The sequence below is a fragment of the Pseudorca crassidens genome, chromosome 4, assembly GCF_039906515.1.
Source record: "Pseudorca crassidens isolate mPseCra1 chromosome 4, mPseCra1.hap1, whole genome shotgun sequence".
Taxonomy (NCBI): domain Eukaryota; kingdom Metazoa; phylum Chordata; class Mammalia; order Artiodactyla; family Delphinidae; genus Pseudorca; species Pseudorca crassidens.
Genome location: NC_090299.1, coordinates 87,265,168 through 87,287,215, shown reverse-complemented (window position 1 = coordinate 87,287,215; position 22,048 = coordinate 87,265,168).

Below are 22,048 nucleotides of genomic sequence, written 5' to 3'. Positions count from 1 at the left end.
GTTTTTCCAGGCTCTTGATACTGCTTGCCAAATTGCAAAGCACCCATTTCTCCCCACTATTCTAATGTCCATGGAGGCAGGTGTTCGAAGAAGTAGAGTTAGTTTGTTTGGGTGCGTGTGTTTGCATGCATGAAAAGTAGACCGAGAAGTCCCTTCGTGGGATTCAGATGGACTCCACGTAAGTCTGGTGTCCAGGAGCCAAGGTCCCGTCGTACCAAACGGCTGCTTCAGTGTGTGAGTGTAGGCCTGTGGCTCTTCGAAAAGGGACAGTGGGCATAGAGTCCCTCAGGTGGCTCTCATATGCTTGAATTCTCCTGTGAGTGAGTTCCTAATGTGGAGCAATTGATCAAGTCAATGCTTCATTCCTACAGAGAGAGAATTCTGCAGTTCTCTTCCTCGACGAGCAGAAGATCAGAAAACCCTTTCTGTTTCCAACCAGATTCTGTGTGCAAAGTGCTCTGGGATCCAGCCTAGGACCTACCTGTACATAGAGATTCACGTCTGCACTGCTGCACAGGTAAGGGAAATCGCCTCCTGCTTTCAGGCGAGCCCTCCGGGCATTAGGATACAGTTTGGACATTTCTTCTTTAGCTTCAGTTGAAAGTGCACTCTGGTCAAACACCTGGAAGAGAACACGAGGCCCAAAGTGTTATTGCAATGTGTTCTTTGCATGTTCAGCCAAGGGCCGCCCCCCCGCCCACACCTTACGCTAACCCCTACTCTCATCCTATCCCGTACACTAACGCTAACACTAAGCCGTCCCCTAACCCGTTGTCATACCCTCAACCCTACCCGAACCCGTTGTCGGCCCCGAAACTGGACCCTACCCCATACCCGTTCCCTTACCCTAATCCGAATTCATACACTACACTAACACAACACTACCATGTACCCTAACAGTACCCTAAAGCAAGCCTGATCCCGAACCCGTACCCTAATACGTCCCCTAACTGTAACCCTTCCCCTTCCCCGAACCATACCCTACTCCTAACCCGTACACTCACACTAACCCATCCCCTAACCCTTACCCTAACTTGGATCCTAATCTGTACCTTCAACCGTACCCATTCCCTAACCCACACACTAACACTAACCCGTAGCCTAAAACGTCCCCTCCACCCTACCCGAACCCGTTGTCGGCCCCGAAACTGGACCCTACCCCATACCCGTTCCCTAACCCAACACGTACCCTAACAGTACCCTAACCTGTCCCCTAAACCGAGCCCGATCCCTAACCCTCTAACCCTCTAACCCTAATCCACATCCTAACCCGTCCCCTAAGACGAAACCCTCCACTAACAAACACTGACCCTCACCGTAATCCGTTTTCGGACCCTAACGCTAACCAATAGACTTCATTACTACCCCAGACCCTAACCCGTACCCTAGCCCAAATCCCTTGTTGGACCCTAAACTGTCCACTGAACCGTCCCTGTTCCCTAATCCTAAGCAGAACCCTCAACCTTACGCTAACCCAGACACGAACACTCATCTGTACCCTAACACGTACCCGGACCCTAACAAGTACTCGAAGCCTAACTCGTTGTCGTACCCGTACCTGGACCCGAAACCTTACCTGTTCCTGAACCCTAAACCCACCCAAAAGCCCTTCCCCTAACTCGTACCCTAATCCTAATCTGTACACTGACCCGTACCCTAACCTGGACCCTGATCCTTGAACTACTCCTAACCTGTACCTGGACCCGAAAGCATCTCTCTTCCCTAAGCAGAACCCTTCACCGACCGTACACTCACCCTCACACTAAGCCTTATCCGTAACCTGGACCGTAAGCCTGTCCCGTTGTCGTGCCCTACCTGCACCCTCCACGGTCCCCGCTCCCAGTCCTAAGGCGTCCGTCCCGTGACAGGTCCTCGAACCCCCCACCTCTGGCGCGCCCTGACCTGCACCCTCCACGGTCCCCCGACACGTCCTCGAACCCCCCACCTCTGGCGCGCCCTGACCTGCACCCTCACCCTCGCCCACACACTTACCCGAAGCCTTACGGTAACCCGTGCAGGAATCCGAACACGTACGCTAACGACACTCCCCCGTCCTGGTTTTTCCAGGCTCTTGATACTGCTTGCCAAATTGCAAAGCACCCATTTCTCCCCACTATTCTAATGTCCATGGAGGCAGGTGTTCGAAGAAGTAGAGTTAGTTTGTTTGGGTGCGTGTGTTTGCATGCATGAAAAGTAGACCGAGAAGTCCCTTCGTGGGATTCAGATGGACTCCACGTAAGTCTGGTGTCCAGGAGCCAAGGTCCCGTCGTACCAAACGGCTGCTTCAGTGTGTGAGTGTAGGCCTGTGGCTCTTCGAAAAGGGACAGTGGGCATAGAGTCCCTCAGGTGGCTCTCATATGCTTGAATTCTCCTGTGAGTGAGTTCCTAATGTGGAGCAATTGATCAAGTCAATGCTTCATTCCTACAGAGAGAGAATTCTGCAGTTCTCTTCCTCGACGAGCAGAAGATCAGAAAACCCTTTCTGTTTCCAACCAGATTCTGTGTGCAAAGTGCTCTGGGATCCAGCCTAGGACCTACCTGTACATAGAGATTCACGTCTGCACTGCTGCACAGGTAAGGGAAATCGCCTCCTGCTTTCAGGCGAGCCCTCCGGGCATTAGGATACAGTTTGGACATTTCTTCTTTAGCTTCAGTTGAAAGTGCACTCTGGTCAAACACCTGGAAGAGAACACGAGGCCCAAAGTGTTATTGCAATGTGTTCTTTGCATGTTCAGCCAAGGGCCGCCCCCCCGCCCACACCTTACGCTAACCCCTACTCTCATCCTATCCCGTACACTAACGCTAACACTAAGCCGTCCCCTAACCCGTTGTCATACCCTCAACCCTACCCGAACCCGTTGTCGGCCCCGAAACTGGACCCTACCCCATACCCGTTCCCTTACCCTAATCCGAATTCATACACTACACTAACACAACACTACCATGTACCCTAACAGTACCCTAAAGCAAGCCTGATCCCGAACCCGTACCCTAATACGTCCCCTAACTGTAACCCTTCCCCTTCCCCGAACCATACCCTACTCCTAACCCGTACACTCACACTAACCCATCCCCTAACCCTTACCCTAACTTGGATCCTAATCTGTACCTTCAACCGTACCCATTCCCTAACCCACACACTAACACTAACCCGTAGCCTAAAACGTCCCCTCCACCCTACCCGAACCCGTTGTCGGCCCCGAAACTGGACCCTACCCCATACCCGTTCCCTAACCCAACACGTACCCTAACAGTACCCTAACCTGTCCCCTAAACCGAGCCCGATCCCTAACCCTCTAACCCTCTAACCCTAATCCACATCCTAACCCGTCCCCTAAGACGAAACCCTCCACTAACAAACACTGACCCTCACCGTAATCCGTTTTCGGACCCTAACGCTAACCAATAGACTTCATTACTACCCCAGACCCTAACCCGTACCCTAGCCCAAATCCCTTGTTGGACCCTAAACTGTCCACTGAACCGTCCCTGTTCCCTAATCCTAAGCAGAACCCTCAACCTTACGCTAACCCAGACACGAACACTCATCTGTACCCTAACACGTACCCGGACCCTAACAAGTACTCGAAGCCTAACTCGTTGTCGTACCCGTACCTGGACCCGAAACCTTACCTGTTCCTGAACCCTAAACCCACCCAAAAGCCCTTCCCCTAACTCGTACCCTAATCCTAATCTGTACACTGACCCGTACCCTAACCTGGACCCTGATCCTTGAACTACTCCTAACCTGTACCTGGACCCGAAACCATCTCTCTTCCCTAAGCAGAACCCTTCACCGACCGTACACTCACCCTCACACTAAGCCTTATCCGTAACCTGGACCGTAAGCCTGTCCCGTTGTCGTGCCCTACCTGCACCCTCCACGGTCCCCGCTCCCAGTCCTAAGGCGTCCGTCCCGTGACAGGTCCTCGAACCCCCCACCTCTGGCGCGCCCTGACCTGCACCCTCCACGGTCCCCCGACACGTCCTCGAACCCCCCACCTCTGGCGCGCCCTGACCTGCACCCTCACCCTCGCCCACACACTTACCCGAAGCCTTACGGTAACCCGTGCAGGAATCCGAACACGTACGCTAACGACACTCCCCCGTCCTGGTTTTTCCAGGCTCTTGATACTGCTTGCCAAATTGCAAAGCACCCATTTCTCCCCACTATTCTAATGTCCATGGAGGCAGGTGTTCGAAGAAGTAGAGTTAGTTTGTTTGGGTGCGTGTGTTTGCATGCATGAAAAGTAGACCGAGAAGTCCCTTCGTGGGATTCAGATGGACTCCACGTAAGTCTGGTGTCCAGGAGCCAAGGTCCCGTCGTACCAAACGGCTGCTTCAGTGTGTGAGTGTAGGCCTGTGGCTCTTCGAAAAGGGACAGTGGGCATAGAGTCCCTCAGGTGGCTCTCATATGCTTGAATTCTCCTGTGAGTGAGTTCCTAATGTGGAGCAATTGATCAAGTCAATGCTTCATTCCTACAGAGAGAGAATTCTGCAGTTCTCTTCCTCGACGAGCAGAAGATCAGAAAACCCTTTCTGTTTCCAACCAGATTCTGTGTGCAAAGTGCTCTGGGATCCAGCCTAGGACCTACCTGTACATAGAGATTCACGTCTGCACTGCTGCACAGGTAAGGGAAATCGCCTCCTGCTTTCAGGCGAGCCCTCCGGGCATTAGGATACAGTTTGGACATTTCTTCTTTAGCTTCAGTTGAAAGTGCACTCTGGTCAAACACCTGGAAGAGAACACGAGGCCCAAAGTGTTATTGCAATGTGTTCTTTGCATGTTCAGCCAAGGGCCGCCCCCCCGCCCACACCTTACGCTAACCCCTACTCTCATCCTATCCCGTACACTAACGCTAACACTAAGCCGTCCCCTAACCCGTTGTCATACCCTCAACCCTACCCGAACCCGTTGTCGGCCCCGAAACTGGACCCTACCCCATACCCGTTCCCTTACCCTAATCCGAATTCATACACTACACTAACACAACACTACCATGTACCCTAACAGTACCCTAAAGCAAGCCTGATCCCGAACCCGTACCCTAATACGTCCCCTAACTGTAACCCTTCCCCTTCCCCGAACCATACCCTACTCCTAACCCGTACACTCACACTAACCCATCCCCTAACCCTTACCCTAACTTGGATCCTAATCTGTACCTTCAACCGTACCCATTCCCTAACCCACACACTAACACTAACCCGTAGCCTAAAACGTCCCCTCCACCCTACCCGAACCCGTTGTCGGCCCCGAAACTGGACCCTACCCCATACCCGTTCCCTAACCCAACACGTACCCTAACAGTACCCTAACCTGTCCCCTAAACCGAGCCCGATCCCTAACCCTCTAACCCTCTAACCCTAATCCACATCCTAACCCGTCCCCTAAGACGAAACCCTCCACTAACAAACACTGACCCTCACCGTAATCCGTTTTCGGACCCTAACGCTAACCAATAGACTTCATTACTACCCCAGACCCTAACCCGTACCCTAGCCCAAATCCCTTGTTGGACCCTAAACTGTCCACTGAACCGTCCCTGTTCCCTAATCCTAAGCAGAACCCTCAACCTTACGCTAACCCAGACACGAACACTCATCTGTACCCTAACACGTACCCGGACCCTAACAAGTACTCGAAGCCTAACTCGTTGTCGTACCCGTACCTGGACCCGAAACCTTACCTGTTCCTGAACCCTAAACCCACCCAAAAGCCCTTCCCCTAACTCGTACCCTAATCCTAATCTGTACACTGACCCGTACCCTAACCTGGACCCTGATCCTTGAACTACTCCTAACCTGTACCTGGACCCGAAACCATCTCTCTTCCCTAAGCAGAACCCTTCACCGACCGTACACTCACCCTCACACTAAGCCTTATCCGTAACCTGGACCGTAAGCCTGTCCCGTTGTCGTGCCCTACCTGCACCCTCCACGGTCCCCGCTCCCAGTCCTAAGGCGTCCGTCCCGTGACAGGTCCTCGAACCCCCCACCTCTGGCGCGCCCTGACCTGCACCCTCCACGGTCCCCCGACACGTCCTCGAACCCCCCACCTCTGGCGCGCCCTGACCTGCACCCTCACCCTCGCCCACACACTTACCCGAAGCCTTACGGTAACCCGTGCAGGAATCCGAACACGTACGCTAACGACACTCCCCCGTCCTGGTTTTTCCAGGCTCTTGATACTGCTTGCCAAATTGCAAAGCACCCATTTCTCCCCACTATTCTAATGTCCATGGAGGCAGGTGTTCGAAGAAGTAGAGTTAGTTTGTTTGGGTGCGTGTGTTTGCATGCATGAAAAGTAGACCGAGAAGTCCCTTCGTGGGATTCAGATGGACTCCACGTAAGTCTGGTGTCCAGGAGCCAAGGTCCCGTCGTACCAAACGGCTGCTTCAGTGTGTGAGTGTAGGCCTGTGGCTCTTCGAAAAGGGACAGTGGGCATAGAGTCCCTCAGGTGGCTCTCATATGCTTGAATTCTCCTGTGAGTGAGTTCCTAATGTGGAGCAATTGATCAAGTCAATGCTTCATTCCTACAGAGAGAGAATTCTGCAGTTCTCTTCCTCGACGAGCAGAAGATCAGAAAACCCTTTCTGTTTCCAACCAGATTCTGTGTGCAAAGTGCTCTGGGATCCAGCCTAGGACCTACCTGTACATAGAGATTCACGTCTGCACTGCTGCACAGGTAAGGGAAATCGCCTCCTGCTTTCAGGCGAGCCCTCCGGGCATTAGGATACAGTTTGGACATTTCTTCTTTAGCTTCAGTTGAAAGTGCACTCTGGTCAAACACCTGGAAGAGAACACGAGGCCCAAAGTGTTATTGCAATGTGTTCTTTGCATGTTCAGCCAAGGGCCGCCCCCCCGCCCACACCTTACGCTAACCCCTACTCTCATCCTATCCCGTACACTAACGCTAACACTAAGCCGTCCCCTAACCCGTTGTCATACCCTCAACCCTACCCGAACCCGTTGTCGGCCCCGAAACTGGACCCTACCCCATACCCGTTCCCTTACCCTAATCCGAATTCATACACTACACTAACACAACACTACCATGTACCCTAACAGTACCCTAAAGCAAGCCTGATCCCGAACCCGTACCCTAATACGTCCCCTAACTGTAACCCTTCCCCTTCCCCGAACCATACCCTACTCCTAACCCGTACACTCACACTAACCCATCCCCTAACCCTTACCCTAACTTGGATCCTAATCTGTACCTTCAACCGTACCCATTCCCTAACCCACACACTAACACTAACCCGTAGCCTAAAACGTCCCCTCCACCCTACCCGAACCCGTTGTCGGCCCCGAAACTGGACCCTACCCCATACCCGTTCCCTAACCCAACACGTACCCTAACAGTACCCTAACCTGTCCCCTAAACCGAGCCCGATCCCTAACCCTCTAACCCTAATCCACATCCTAACCCGTCCCCTAAGACGAAACCCTCCACTAACAAACACTGACCCTCACCGTAATCCGTTTTCGGACCCTAACGCTAACCAATAGACTTCATTACTACCCCAGACCCTAACCCGTACCCTAGCCCAAATCCCTTGTTGGACCCTAAACTGTCCACTGAACCGTCCCTGTTCCCTAATCCTAAGCAGAACCCTCAACCTTACGCTAACCCAGACACGAACACTCATCTGTACCCTAACACGTACCCGGACCCTAACAAGTACTCGAAGCCTAACTCGTTGTCGTACCCGTACCTGGACCCGAAACCTTACCTGTTCCTGAACCCTAAACCCACCCAAAAGCCCTTCCCCTAACTCGTACCCTAATCCTAATCTGTACACTGACCCGTACCCTAACCTGGACCCTGATCCTTGAACTACTCCTAACCTGTACCTGGACCCGAAACCATCTCTCTTCCCTAAGCAGAACCCTTCACCGACCGTACACTCACCCTCACACTAAGCCTTATCCGTAACCTGGACCGTAAGCCTGTCCCGTTGTCGTGCCCTACCTGCACCCTCCACGGTCCCCGCTCCCAGTCCTAAGGCGTCCGTCCCGTGACAGGTCCTCGAACCCCCCACCTCTGGCGCGCCCTGACCTGCACCCTCCACGGTCCCCCGACACGTCCTCGAACCCCCCACCTCTGGCGCGCCCTGACCTGCACCCTCACCCTCGCCCACACACTTACCCGAAGCCTTACGGTAACCCGTGCAGGAATCCGAACACGTACGCTAACGACACTCCCCCGTCCTGGTTTTTCCAGGCTCTTGATACTGCTTGCCAAATTGCAAAGCACCCATTTCTCCCCACTATTCTAATGTCCATGGAGGCAGGTGTTCGAAGAAGTAGAGTTAGTTTGTTTGGGTGCGTGTGTTTGCATGCATGAAAAGTAGACCGAGAAGTCCCTTCGTGGGATTCAGATGGACTCCACGTAAGTCTGGTGTCCAGGAGCCAAGGTCCCGTCGTACCAAACGGCTGCTTCAGTGTGTGAGTGTAGGCCTGTGGCTCTTCGAAAAGGGACAGTGGGCATAGAGTCCCTCAGGTGGCTCTCATATGCTTGAATTCTCCTGTGAGTGAGTTCCTAATGTGGAGCAATTGATCAAGTCAATGCTTCATTCCTACAGAGAGAGAATTCTGCAGTTCTCTTCCTCGACGAGCAGAAGATCAGAAAACCCTTTCTGTTTCCAACCAGATTCTGTGTGCAAAGTGCTCTGGGATCCAGCCTAGGACCTACCTGTACATAGAGATTCACGTCTGCACTGCTGCACAGGTAAGGGAAATCGCCTCCTGCTTTCAGGCGAGCCCTCCGGGCATTAGGATACAGTTTGGACATTTCTTCTTTAGCTTCAGTTGAAAGTGCACTCTGGTCAAACACCTGGAAGAGAACACGAGGCCCAAAGTGTTATTGCAATGTGTTCTTTGCATGTTCAGCCAAGGGCCGCCCCCCCGCCCACACCTTACGCTAACCCCTACTCTCATCCTATCCCGTACACTAACGCTAACACTAAGCCGTCCCCTAACCCGTTGTCATACCCTCAACCCTACCCGAACCCGTTGTCGGCCCCGAAACTGGACCCTACCCCATACCCGTTCCCTTACCCTAATCCGAATTCATACACTACACTAACACAACACTACCATGTACCCTAACAGTACCCTAAAGCAAGCCTGATCCCGAACCCGTACCCTAATACGTCCCCTAACTGTAACCCTTCCCCTTCCCCGAACCATACCCTACTCCTAACCCGTACACTCACACTAACCCATCCCCTAACCCTTACCCTAACTTGGATCCTAATCTGTACCTTCAACCGTACCCATTCCCTAACCCACACACTAACACTAACCCGTAGCCTAAAACGTCCCCTCCACCCTACCCGAACCCGTTGTCGGCCCCGAAACTGGACCCTACCCCATACCCGTTCCCTAACCCAACACGTACCCTAACAGTACCCTAACCTGTCCCCTAAACCGAGCCCGATCCCTAACCCTCTAACCCTCTAACCCTAATCCACATCCTAACCCGTCCCCTAAGACGAAACCCTCCACTAACAAACACTGACCCTCACCGTAATCCGTTTTCGGACCCTAACGCTAACCAATAGACTTCATTACTACCCCAGACCCTAACCCGTACCCTAGCCCAAATCCCTTGTTGGACCCTAAACTGTCCACTGAACCGTCCCTGTTCCCTAATCCTAAGCAGAACCCTCAACCTTACGCTAACCCAGACACGAACACTCATCTGTACCCTAACACGTACCCGGACCCTAACAAGTACTCGAAGCCTAACTCGTTGTCGTACCCGTACCTGGACCCGAAACCTTACCTGTTCCTGAACCCTAAACCCACCCAAAAGCCCTTCCCCTAACTCGTACCCTAATCCTAATCTGTACACTGACCCGTACCCTAACCTGGACCCTGATCCTTGAACTACTCCTAACCTGTACCTGGACCCGAAACCATCTCTCTTCCCTAAGCAGAACCCTTCACCGACCGTACACTCACCCTCACACTAAGCCTTATCCGTAACCTGGACCGTAAGCCTGTCCCGTTGTCGTGCCCTACCTGCACCCTCCACGGTCCCCGCTCCCAGTCCTAAGGCGTCCGTCCCGTGACAGGTCCTCGAACCCCCCACCTCTGGCGCGCCCTGACCTGCACCCTCCACGGTCCCCCGACACGTCCTCGAACCCCCCACCTCTGGCGCGCCCTGACCTGCACCCTCACCCTCGCCCACACACTTACCCGAAGCCTTACGGTAACCCGTGCAGGAATCCGAACACGTACGCTAACGACACTCCCCCGTCCTGGTTTTTCCAGGCTCTTGATACTGCTTGCCAAATTGCAAAGCACCCATTTCTCCCCACTATTCTAATGTCCATGGAGGCAGGTGTTCGAAGAAGTAGAGTTAGTTTGTTTGGGTGCGTGTGTTTGCATGCATGAAAAGTAGACCGAGAAGTCCCTTCGTGGGATTCAGATGGACTCCACGTAAGTCTGGTGTCCAGGAGCCAAGGTCCCGTCGTACCAAACGGCTGCTTCAGTGTGTGAGTGTAGGCCTGTGGCTCTTCGAAAAGGGACAGTGGGCATAGAGTCCCTCAGGTGGCTCTCATATGCTTGAATTCTCCTGTGAGTGAGTTCCTAATGTGGAGCAATTGATCAAGTCAATGCTTCATTCCTACAGAGAGAGAATTCTGCAGTTCTCTTCCTCGACGAGCAGAAGATCAGAAAACCCTTTCTGTTTCCAACCAGATTCTGTGTGCAAAGTGCTCTGGGATCCAGCCTAGGACCTACCTGTACATAGAGATTCACGTCTGCACTGCTGCACAGGTAAGGGAAATCGCCTCCTGCTTTCAGGCGAGCCCTCCGGGCATTAGGATACAGTTTGGACATTTCTTCTTTAGCTTCAGTTGAAAGTGCACTCTGGTCAAACACCTGGAAGAGAACACGAGGCCCAAAGTGTTATTGCAATGTGTTCTTTGCATGTTCAGCCAAGGGCCGCCCCCCCGCCCACACCTTACGCTAACCCCTACTCTCATCCTATCCCGTACACTAACGCTAACACTAAGCCGTCCCCTAACCCGTTGTCATACCCTCAACCCTACCCGAACCCGTTGTCGGCCCCGAAACTGGACCCTACCCCATACCCGTTCCCTTACCCTAATCCGAATTCATACACTACACTAACACAACACTACCATGTACCCTAACAGTACCCTAAAGCAAGCCTGATCCCGAACCCGTACCCTAATACGTCCCCTAACTGTAACCCTTCCCCTTCCCCGAACCATACCCTACTCCTAACCCGTACACTCACACTAACCCATCCCCTAACCCTTACCCTAACTTGGATCCTAATCTGTACCTTCAACCGTACCCATTCCCTAACCCACACACTAACACTAACCCGTAGCCTAAAACGTCCCCTCCACCCTACCCGAACCCGTTGTCGGCCCCGAAACTGGACCCTACCCCATACCCGTTCCCTAACCCAACACGTACCCTAACAGTACCCTAACCTGTCCCCTAAACCGAGCCCGATCCCTAACCCTCTAACCCTCTAACCCTAATCCACATCCTAACCCGTCCCCTAAGACGAAACCCTCCACTAACAAACACTGACCCTCACCGTAATCCGTTTTCGGACCCTAACGCTAACCAATAGACTTCATTACTACCCCAGACCCTAACCCGTACCCTAGCCCAAATCCCTTGTTGGACCCTAAACTGTCCACTGAACCGTCCCTGTTCCCTAATCCTAAGCAGAACCCTCAACCTTACGCTAACCCAGACACGAACACTCATCTGTACCCTAACACGTACCCGGACCCTAACAAGTACTCGAAGCCTAACTCGTTGTCGTACCCGTACCTGGACCCGAAACCTTACCTGTTCCTGAACCCTAAACCCACCCAAAAGCCCTTCCCCTAACTCGTACCCTAATCCTAATCTGTACACTGACCCGTACCCTAACCTGGACCCTGATCCTTGAACTACTCCTAACCTGTACCTGGACCCGAAACCATCTCTCTTCCCTAAGCAGAACCCTTCACCGACCGTACACTCACCCTCACACTAAGCCTTATCCGTAACCTGGACCGTAAGCCTGTCCCGTTGTCGTGCCCTACCTGCACCCTCCACGGTCCCCGCTCCCAGTCCTAAGGCGTCCGTCCCGTGACAGGTCCTCGAACCCCCCACCTCTGGCGCGCCCTGACCTGCACCCTCCACGGTCCCCCGACACGTCCTCGAACCCCCCACCTCTGGCGCGCCCTGACCTGCACCCTCACCCTCGCCCACACACTTACCCGAAGCCTTACGGTAACCCGTGCAGGAATCCGAACACGTACGCTAACGACACTCCCCCGTCCTGGTTTTTCCAGGCTCTTGATACTGCTTGCCAAATTGCAAAGCACCCATTTCTCCCCACTATTCTAATGTCCATGGAGGCAGGTGTTCGAAGAAGTAGAGTTAGTTTGTTTGGGTGCGTGTGTTTGCATGCATGAAAAGTAGACCGAGAAGTCCCTTCGTGGGATTCAGATGGACTCCACGTAAGTCTGGTGTCCAGGAGCCAAGGTCCCGTCGTACCAAACGGCTGCTTCAGTGTGTGAGTGTAGGCCTGTGGCTCTTCGAAAAGGGACAGTGGGCATAGAGTCCCTCAGGTGGCTCTCATATGCTTGAATTCTCCTGTGAGTGAGTTCCTAATGTGGAGCAATTGATCAAGTCAATGCTTCATTCCTACAGAGAGAGAATTCTGCAGTTCTCTTCCTCGACGAGCAGAAGATCAGAAAACCCTTTCTGTTTCCAACCAGATTCTGTGTGCAAAGTGCTCTGGGATCCAGCCTAGGACCTACCTGTACATAGAGATTCACGTCTGCACTGCTGCACAGGTAAGGGAAATCGCCTCCTGCTTTCAGGCGAGCCCTCCGGGCATTAGGATACAGTTTGGACATTTCTTCTTTAGCTTCAGTTGAAAGTGCACTCTGGTCAAACACCTGGAAGAGAACACGAGGCCCAAAGTGTTATTGCAATGTGTTCTTTGCATGTTCAGCCAAGGGCCGCCCCCCCGCCCACACCTTACGCTAACCCCTACTCTCATCCTATCCCGTACACTAACGCTAACACTAAGCCGTCCCCTAACCCGTTGTCATACCCTCAACCCTACCCGAACCCGTTGTCGGCCCCGAAACTGGACCCTACCCCATACCCGTTCCCTTACCCTAATCCGAATTCATACACTACACTAACACAACACTACCATGTACCCTAACAGTACCCTAAAGCAAGCCTGATCCCGAACCCGTACCCTAATACGTCCCCTAACTGTAACCCTTCCCCTTCCCCGAACCATACCCTACTCCTAACCCGTACACTCACACTAACCCATCCCCTAACCCTTACCCTAACTTGGATCCTAATCTGTACCTTCAACCGTACCCATTCCCTAACCCACACACTAACACTAACCCGTAGCCTAAAACGTCCCCTCCACCCTACCCGAACCCGTTGTCGGCCCCGAAACTGGACCCTACCCCATACCCGTTCCCTAACCCAACACGTACCCTAACAGTACCCTAACCTGTCCCCTAAACCGAGCCCGATCCCTAACCCTCTAACCCTCTAACCCTAATCCACATCCTAACCCGTCCCCTAAGACGAAACCCTCCACTAACAAACACTGACCCTCACCGTAATCCGTTTTCGGACCCTAACGCTAACCAATAGACTTCATTACTACCCCAGACCCTAACCCGTACCCTAGCCCAAATCCCTTGTTGGACCCTAAACTGTCCACTGAACCGTCCCTGTTCCCTAATCCTAAGCAGAACCCTCAACCTTACGCTAACCCAGACACGAACACTCATCTGTACCCTAACACGTACCCGGACCCTAACAAGTACTCGAAGCCTAACTCGTTGTCGTACCCGTACCTGGACCCGAAACCTTACCTGTTCCTGAACCCTAAACCCACCCAAAAGCCCTTCCCCTAACTCGTACCCTAATCCTAATCTGTACACTGACCCGTACCCTAACCTGGACCCTGATCCTTGAACTACTCCTAACCTGTACCTGGACCCGAAACCATCTCTCTTCCCTAAGCAGAACCCTTCACCGACCGTACACTCACCCTCACACTAAGCCTTATCCGTAACCTGGACCGTAAGCCTGTCCCGTTGTCGTGCCCTACCTGCACCCTCCACGGTCCCCGCTCCCAGTCCTAAGGCGTCCGTCCCGTGACAGGTCCTCGAACCCCCCACCTCTGGCGCGCCCTGACCTGCACCCTCCACGGTCCCCCGACACGTCCTCGAACCCCCCACCTCTGGCGCGCCCTGACCTGCACCCTCACCCTCGCCCACACACTTACCCGAAGCCTTACGGTAACCCGTGCAGGAATCCGAACACGTACGCTAACGACACTCCCCCGTCCTGGTTTTTCCAGGCTCTTGATACTGCTTGCCAAATTGCAAAGCACCCATTTCTCCCCACTATTCTAATGTCCATGGAGGCAGGTGTTCGAAGAAGTAGAGTTAGTTTGTTTGGGTGCGTGTGTTTGCATGCATGAAAAGTAGACCGAGAAGTCCCTTCGTGGGATTCAGATGGACTCCACGTAAGTCTGGTGTCCAGGAGCCAAGGTCCCGTCGTACCAAACGGCTGCTTCAGTGTGTGAGTGTAGGCCTGTGGCTCTTCGAAAAGGGACAGTGGGCATAGAGTCCCTCAGGTGGCTCTCATATGCTTGAATTCTCCTGTGAGTGAGTTCCTAATGTGGAGCAATTGATCAAGTCAATGCTTCATTCCTACAGAGAGAGAATTCTGCAGTTCTCTTCCTCGACGAGCAGAAGATCAGAAAACCCTTTCTGTTTCCAACCAGATTCTGTGTGCAAAGTGCTCTGGGATCCAGCCTAGGACCTACCTGTACATAGAGATTCACGTCTGCACTGCTGCACAGGTAAGGGAAATCGCCTCCTGCTTTCAGGCGAGCCCTCCGGGCATTAGGATACAGTTTGGACATTTCTTCTTTAGCTTCAGTTGAAAGTGCACTCTGGTCAAACACCTGGAAGAGAACACGAGGCCCAAAGTGTTATTGCAATGTGTTCTTTGCATGTTCAGCCAAGGGCCGCCCCCCCGCCCACACCTTACGCTAACCCCTACTCTCATCCTATCCCGTACACTAACGCTAACACTAAGCCGTCCCCTAACCCGTTGTCATACCCTCAACCCTACCCGAACCCGTTGTCGGCCCCGAAACTGGACCCTACCCCATACCCGTTCCCTTACCCTAATCCGAATTCATACACTACACTAACACAACACTACCATGTACCCTAACAGTACCCTAAAGCAAGCCTGATCCCGAACCCGTACCCTAATACGTCCCCTAACTGTAACCCTTCCCCTTCCCCGAACCATACCCTACTCCTAACCCGTACACTCACACTAACCCATCCCCTAACCCTTACCCTAACTTGGATCCTAATCTGTACCTTCAACCGTACCCATTCCCTAACCCACACACTAACACTAACCCGTAGCCTAAAACGTCCCCTCCACCCTACCCGAACCCGTTGTCGGCCCCGAAACTGGACCCTACCCCATACCCGTTCCCTAACCCAACACGTACCCTAACAGTACCCTAACCTGTCCCCTAAACCGAGCCCGATCCCTAACCCTCTAACCCTCTAACCCTAATCCACATCCTAACCCGTCCCCTAAGACGAAACCCTCCACTAACAAACACTGACCCTCACCGTAATCCGTTTTCGGACCCTAACGCTAACCAATAGACTTCATTACTACCCCAGACCCTAACCCGTACCCTAGCCCAAATCCCTTGTTGGACCCTAAACTGTCCACTGAACCGTCCCTGTTCCCTAATCCTAAGCAGAACCCTCAACCTTACGCTAACCCAGACACGAACACTCATCTGTACCCTAACACGTACCCGGACCCTAACAAGTACTCGAAGCCTAACTCGTTGTCGTACCCGTACCTGGACCCGAAACCTTACCTGTTCCTGAACCCTAAACCCACCCAAAAGCCCTTCCCCTAACTCGTACCCTAATCCTAATCTGTACACTGACCCGTACCCTAACCTGGACCCTGATCCTTGAACTACTCCTAACCTGTACCTGGACCCGAAACCATCTCTCTTCCCTAAGCAGAACCCTTCACCGACCGTACACTCACCCTCACACTAAGCCTTATCCGTAACCTGGACCGTAAGCCTGTCCCGTTGTCGTGCCCTACCTGCACCCTCCACGGTCCCCGCTCCCAGTCCTAAGGCGTCCGTCCCGTGACAGGTCCTCGAACCCCCCACCTCTGGCGCGCCCTGACCTGCACCCTCCACGGTCCCCCGACACGTCCTCGAACCCCCCACCTCTGGCGCGCCCTGACCTGCACCCTCACCCTCGCCCACACACTTACCCGAAGCCTTACGGTAACCCGTGCAGGAATCCGAACACGTACGCTAACGACACTCCCCCGTCCTGGTTTTTCCAGGCTCTTGATACTGCTTGCCAAATTGCAAAGCACCCATTTCTCCCCACTATTCTAATGTCCATGGAGGCAGGTGTTCGAAGAAGTAGAGTTAGTTTGTTTGGGTGCGTGTGTTTGCATGCATGAAAAGTAGACCGAGAAGTCCCTTCGTGGGATTCAGATGGACTCCACGTAAGTCTGGTGTCCAGGAGCCAAGGTCCCGTCGTACCAAACGGCTGCTTCAGTGTGTGAGTGTAGGCCTGTGGCTCTTCGAAAAGGGACAGTGGGCATAGAGTCCCTCAGGTGGCTCTCATATGCTTGAATTCTCCTGTGAGTGAGTTCCTAATGTGGAGCAATTGATCAAGTCAATGCTTCATTCCTACAGAGAGAGAATTCTGCAGTTCTCTTCCTCGACGAGCAGAAGATCAGAAAACCCTTTCTGTTTCCAACCAGATTCTGTGTGCAAAGTGCTCTGGGATCCAGCCTAGGACCTACCTGTACATAGAGATTCACGTCTGCACTGCTGCACAGGTAAGGGAAATCGCCTCCTGCTTTCAGGCGAGCCCTCCGGGCATTAGGATACAGTTTGGACATTTCTTCTTTAGCTTCAGTTGAAAGTGCACTCTGGTCAAACACCTGGAAGAGAACACGAGGCCCAAAGTGTTATTGCAATGTGTTCTTTGCATGTTCAGCCAAGGGCCGCCCCCCCGCCCACACCTTACGCTAACCCCTACTCTCATCCTATCCTGTACACTAACGCTAACACTAAGCCGTCCCCTAACCCGTTGTCATACCCTCAACCCTACCCGAACCCGTTGTCGGCCCCGAAACTGGACCCTACCCCATACCCGTTCCCTTACCCTAATCCGAATTCATACACTACACTAACACAACACTACCATGTACCCTAACAGTACCCTAAAGCAAGCCTGATCCCGAACCCGTACCCTAATACGTCCCCTAACTGTAACCCTTCCCCTTCCCCGAACCATACCCTACTCCTAACCCGTACACTCACACTAACCCATCCCCTAACCCTTACCCTAACTTGGATCCTAATCTGTACCTTCAACCGTACCCATTCCCTAACCCACACACTAACACTAACCCGTAGCCTAAAACGTCCCCTCCACCCTACCCGAACCCGTTGTCGGCCCCGAAACTGGACCCTACCCCATACCCGTTCCCTAACCCAACACGTACCCTAACAGTACCCTAACCTGTCCCCTAAACCGAGCCCGATCCCTAACCCTCTAACCCTCTAACCCTAATCCACATCCTAACCCGTCCCCTAAGACGAAACCCTCCACTAACAAACACTGACCCTCACCGTAATCCGTTTTCGGACCCTAACGCTAACCAATAGACTTCATTACTACCCCAGACCCTAACCCGTACCCTAGCCCAAATCCCTTGTTGGACCCTAAACTGTCCACTGAACCGTCCCTGTTCCCTAATCCTAAGCAGAACCCTCAACCTTACGCTAACCCAGACACGAACACTCATCTGTACCCTAACACGTACCCGGACCCTAACAAGTACTCGAAGCCTAACTCGTTGTCGTACCCGTACCTGGACCCGAAACCTTACCTGTTCCTGAACCCTAAACCCACCCAAAAGCCCTTCCCCTAACTCGTACCCTAATCCTAATCTGTACACTGACCCGTACCCTAACCTGGACCCTGATCCTTGAACTACTCCTAACCTGTACCTGGACCCGAAACCATCTCTCTTCCCTAAGCAGAACCCTTCACCGACCGTACACTCACCCTCACACTAAGCCTTATCCGTAACCTGGACCGTAAGCCTGTCCCGTTGTCGTGCCCTACCTGCACCCTCCACGGTCCCCGCTCCCAGTCCTAAGGCGTCCGTCCCGTGACAGGTCCTCGAACCCCCCACCTCTGGCGCGCCCTGACCTGCACCCTCCACGGTCCCCCGACACGTCCTCGAACCCCCCACCTCTGGCGCGCCCTGACCTGCACCCTCACCCTCGCCCACACACTTACCCGAAGCCTTACGGTAACCCGTGCAGGAATCCGAACACGTACGCTAACGACACTCCCCCGTCCTGGTTTTTCCAGGCTCTTGATACTGCTTGCCAAATTGCAAAGCACCCATTTCTCCCCACTATTCTAATGTCCATGGAGGCAGGTGTTCGAAGAAGTAGAGTTAGTTTGTTTGGGTGCGTGTGTTTGCATGCATGAAAAGTAGACCGAGAAGTCCCTTCGTGGGATTCAGATGGACTCCACGTAAGTCTGGTGTCCAGGAGCCAAGGTCCCGTCGTACCAAACGGCTGCTTCAGTGTGTGAGTGTAGGCCTGTGGCTCTTCGAAAAGGGACAGTGGGCATAGAGTCCCTCAGGTGGCTCTCATATGCTTGAATTCTCCTGTGAGTGAGTTCCTAATGTGGAGCAATTGATCAAGTCAATGCTTCATTCCTACAGAGAGAGAATTCTGCAGTTCTCTTCCTCGACGAGCAGAAGATCAGAAAACCCTTTCTGTTTCCAACCAGATTCTGTGTGCAAAGTGCTCTGGGATCCAGCCTAGGACCTACCTGTACATAGAGATTCACGTCTGCACTGCTGCACAGGTAAGGGAAATCGCCTCCTGCTTTCAGGCGAGCCCTCCGGGCATTAGGATACAGTTTGGACATTTCTTCTTTAGCTTCAGTTGAAAGTGCACTCTGGTCAAACACCTGGAAGAGAACACGAGGCCCAAAGTGTTATTGCAATGTGTTCTTTGCATGTTCAGCCAAGGGCCGCCCCCCCGCCCACACCTTACGCTAACCCCTACTCTCATCCTATCCCGTACACTAACGCTAACACTAAGCCGTCCCCTAACCCGTTGTCATACCCTCAACCCTACCCGAACCCGTTGTCGGCCCCGAAACTGGACCCTACCCCATACCCGTTCCCTTACCCTAATCCGAATTCATACACTACACTAACACAACACTACCATGTACCCTAACAGTACCCTAAAGCAAGCCTGATCCCGAACCCGTACCCTAATACGTCCCCTAACTGTAACCCTTCCCCTTCCCCGAACCATACCCTACTCCTAACCCGTACACTCACACTAACCCATCCCCTAACCCTTACCCTAACTTGGATCCTAATCTGTACCTTCAACCGTACCCATTCCCTAACCCACACACTAACACTAACCCGTAGCCTAAAACGTCCCCTCCACCCTACCCGAACCCGTTGTCGGCCCCGAAACTGGACCCTACCCCATACCCGTTCCCTAACCCAACACGTACCCTAACAGTACCCTAACCTGTCCCCTAAACCGAGCCCGATCCCTAACCCTCTAACCCTCTAACCCTAATCCACATCCTAACCCGTCCCCTAAGACGAAACCCTCCACTAACAAACACTGACCCTCACCGTAATCCGTTTTCGGACCCTAACGCTAACCAATAGACTTCATTACTACCCCAGACCCTAACCCGTACCCTAGCCCAAATCCCTTGTTGGACCCTAAACTGTCCACTGAACCGTCCCTGTTCCCTAATCCTAAGCAGAACCCTCAACCTTACGCTAACCCAGACACGAACACTCATCTGTACCCTAACACGTACCCGGACCCTAACAAGTACTCGAAGCCTAACTCGTTGTCGTACCCGTACCTGGACCCGAAACCTTACCTGTTCCTGAACCCTAAACCCACCCAAAAGCCCTTCCCCTAACTCGTACCCTAATCCTAATCTGTACACTGACCCGTACCCTAACCTGGACCCTGATCCTTGAACTACTCCTAACCTGTACCTGGACCCGAAACCATCTCTCTTCCCTAAGCAGAACCCTTCACCGACCGTACACTCACCCTCACACTAAGCCTTATCCGTAACCTGGACCGTAAGCCTGTCCCGTTGTCGTGCCCTACCTGCACCCTCCACGGTCCCCGCTCCCAGTCCTAAGGCGTCCGTCCCGTGACAGGTCCTCGAACCCCCCACCTCTGGCGCGCCCTGACCTGCACCCTCCACGGTCCCCCGACACGTCCTCGAACCCCCCACCTCTGGCGCGCCCTGACCTGCACCCTCACCCTCGCCCACACACTTACCCGAAGCCTTACGGTAACCCGTGCAGGAATCCGAACACGTACGCTAACGACACTCCCCCGTCCTGGTTTTTCCAGGCTCTTGATACTGCTTGCCAAATTGCAAAGCACCCATTTCTCCCCACTATTCTAATGTCCATGGAGGCAGGTGTTCGAAGAAGTAGAGTTAGTTTGTTTGGGTGCGTGTGTTTGCATGCATGAAAAGTAGACCGAGAAGTCCCTTCGTGGGATTCAGATGGACTCCACGTAAGTCTGGTGTCCAGGAGCCAAGGTCCCGTCGTACCAAACGGCTGCTTCAGTGTGTGAGTGTAGGCCTGTGGCTCTTCGAAAAGGGACAGTGGGCATAGAGTCCCTCAGGTGGCTCTCATATGCTTGAATTCTCCTGTGAGTGAGTTCCTAATGTGGAGCAATTGATCAAGTCAATGCTTCATTCCTACAGAGAGAGAATTCTGCAGTTCTCTTCCTCGACGAGCAGAAGATCAGAAAACCCTTTCTGTTTCCAACCAGATTCTGTGTGCAAAGTGCTCTGGGATCCAGCCTAGGACCTACCTGTACATAGAGATTCACGTCTGCACTGCTGCACAGGTAAGGGAAATCGCCTCCTGCTTTCAGGCGAGCCCTCCGGGCATTAGGATACAGTTTGGACATTTCTTCTTTAGCTTCAGTTGAAAGTGCACTCTGGTCAAACACCTGGAAGAGAACACGAGGCCCAAAGTGTTATTGCAATGTGTTCTTTGCATGTTCAGCCAAGGGCCGCCCCCCCGCCCACACCTTACGCTAACCCCTACTCTCATCCTATCCCGTACACTAACGCTAACACTAAGCCGTCCCCTAACCCGTTGTCATACCCTCAACCCTACCCGAACCCGTTGTCGGCCCCGAAACTGGACCCTACCCCATACCCGTTCCCTTACCCTAATCCGAATTCATACACTACACTAACACAACACTACCATGTACCCTAACAGTACCCTAAAGCAAGCCTGATCCCGAACCCGTACCCTAATACGTCCCCTAACTGTAACCCTTCCCCTTCCCCGAACCATACCCTACTCCTAACCCGTACACTCACACTAACCCATCCCCTAACCCTTACCCTAACTTGGATCCTAATCTGTACCTTCAACCGTACCCATTCCCTAACCCACACACTAACACTAACCCGTAGCCTAAAACGTCCCCTCCACCCTACCCGAACCCGTTGTCGGCCCCGAAACTGGACCCTACCCCATACCCGTTCCCTAACCCAACACGTACCCTAACAGTACCCTAACCTGTCCCCTAAACCGAGCCCGATCCCTAACCCTCTAACCCTCTAACCCTAATCCACATCCTAACCCGTCCCCTAAGACGAAACCCTCCACTAACAAACACTGACCCTCACCGTAATCCGTTTTCGGACCCTAACGCTAACCAATAGACTTCATTACTACCCCAGACCCTAACCCGTACCCTAGCCCAAATCCCTTGTTGGACCCTAAACTGTCCACTGAACCGTCCCTGTTCCCTAATCCTAAGCAGAACCCTCAACCTTACGCTAACCCAGACACGAAC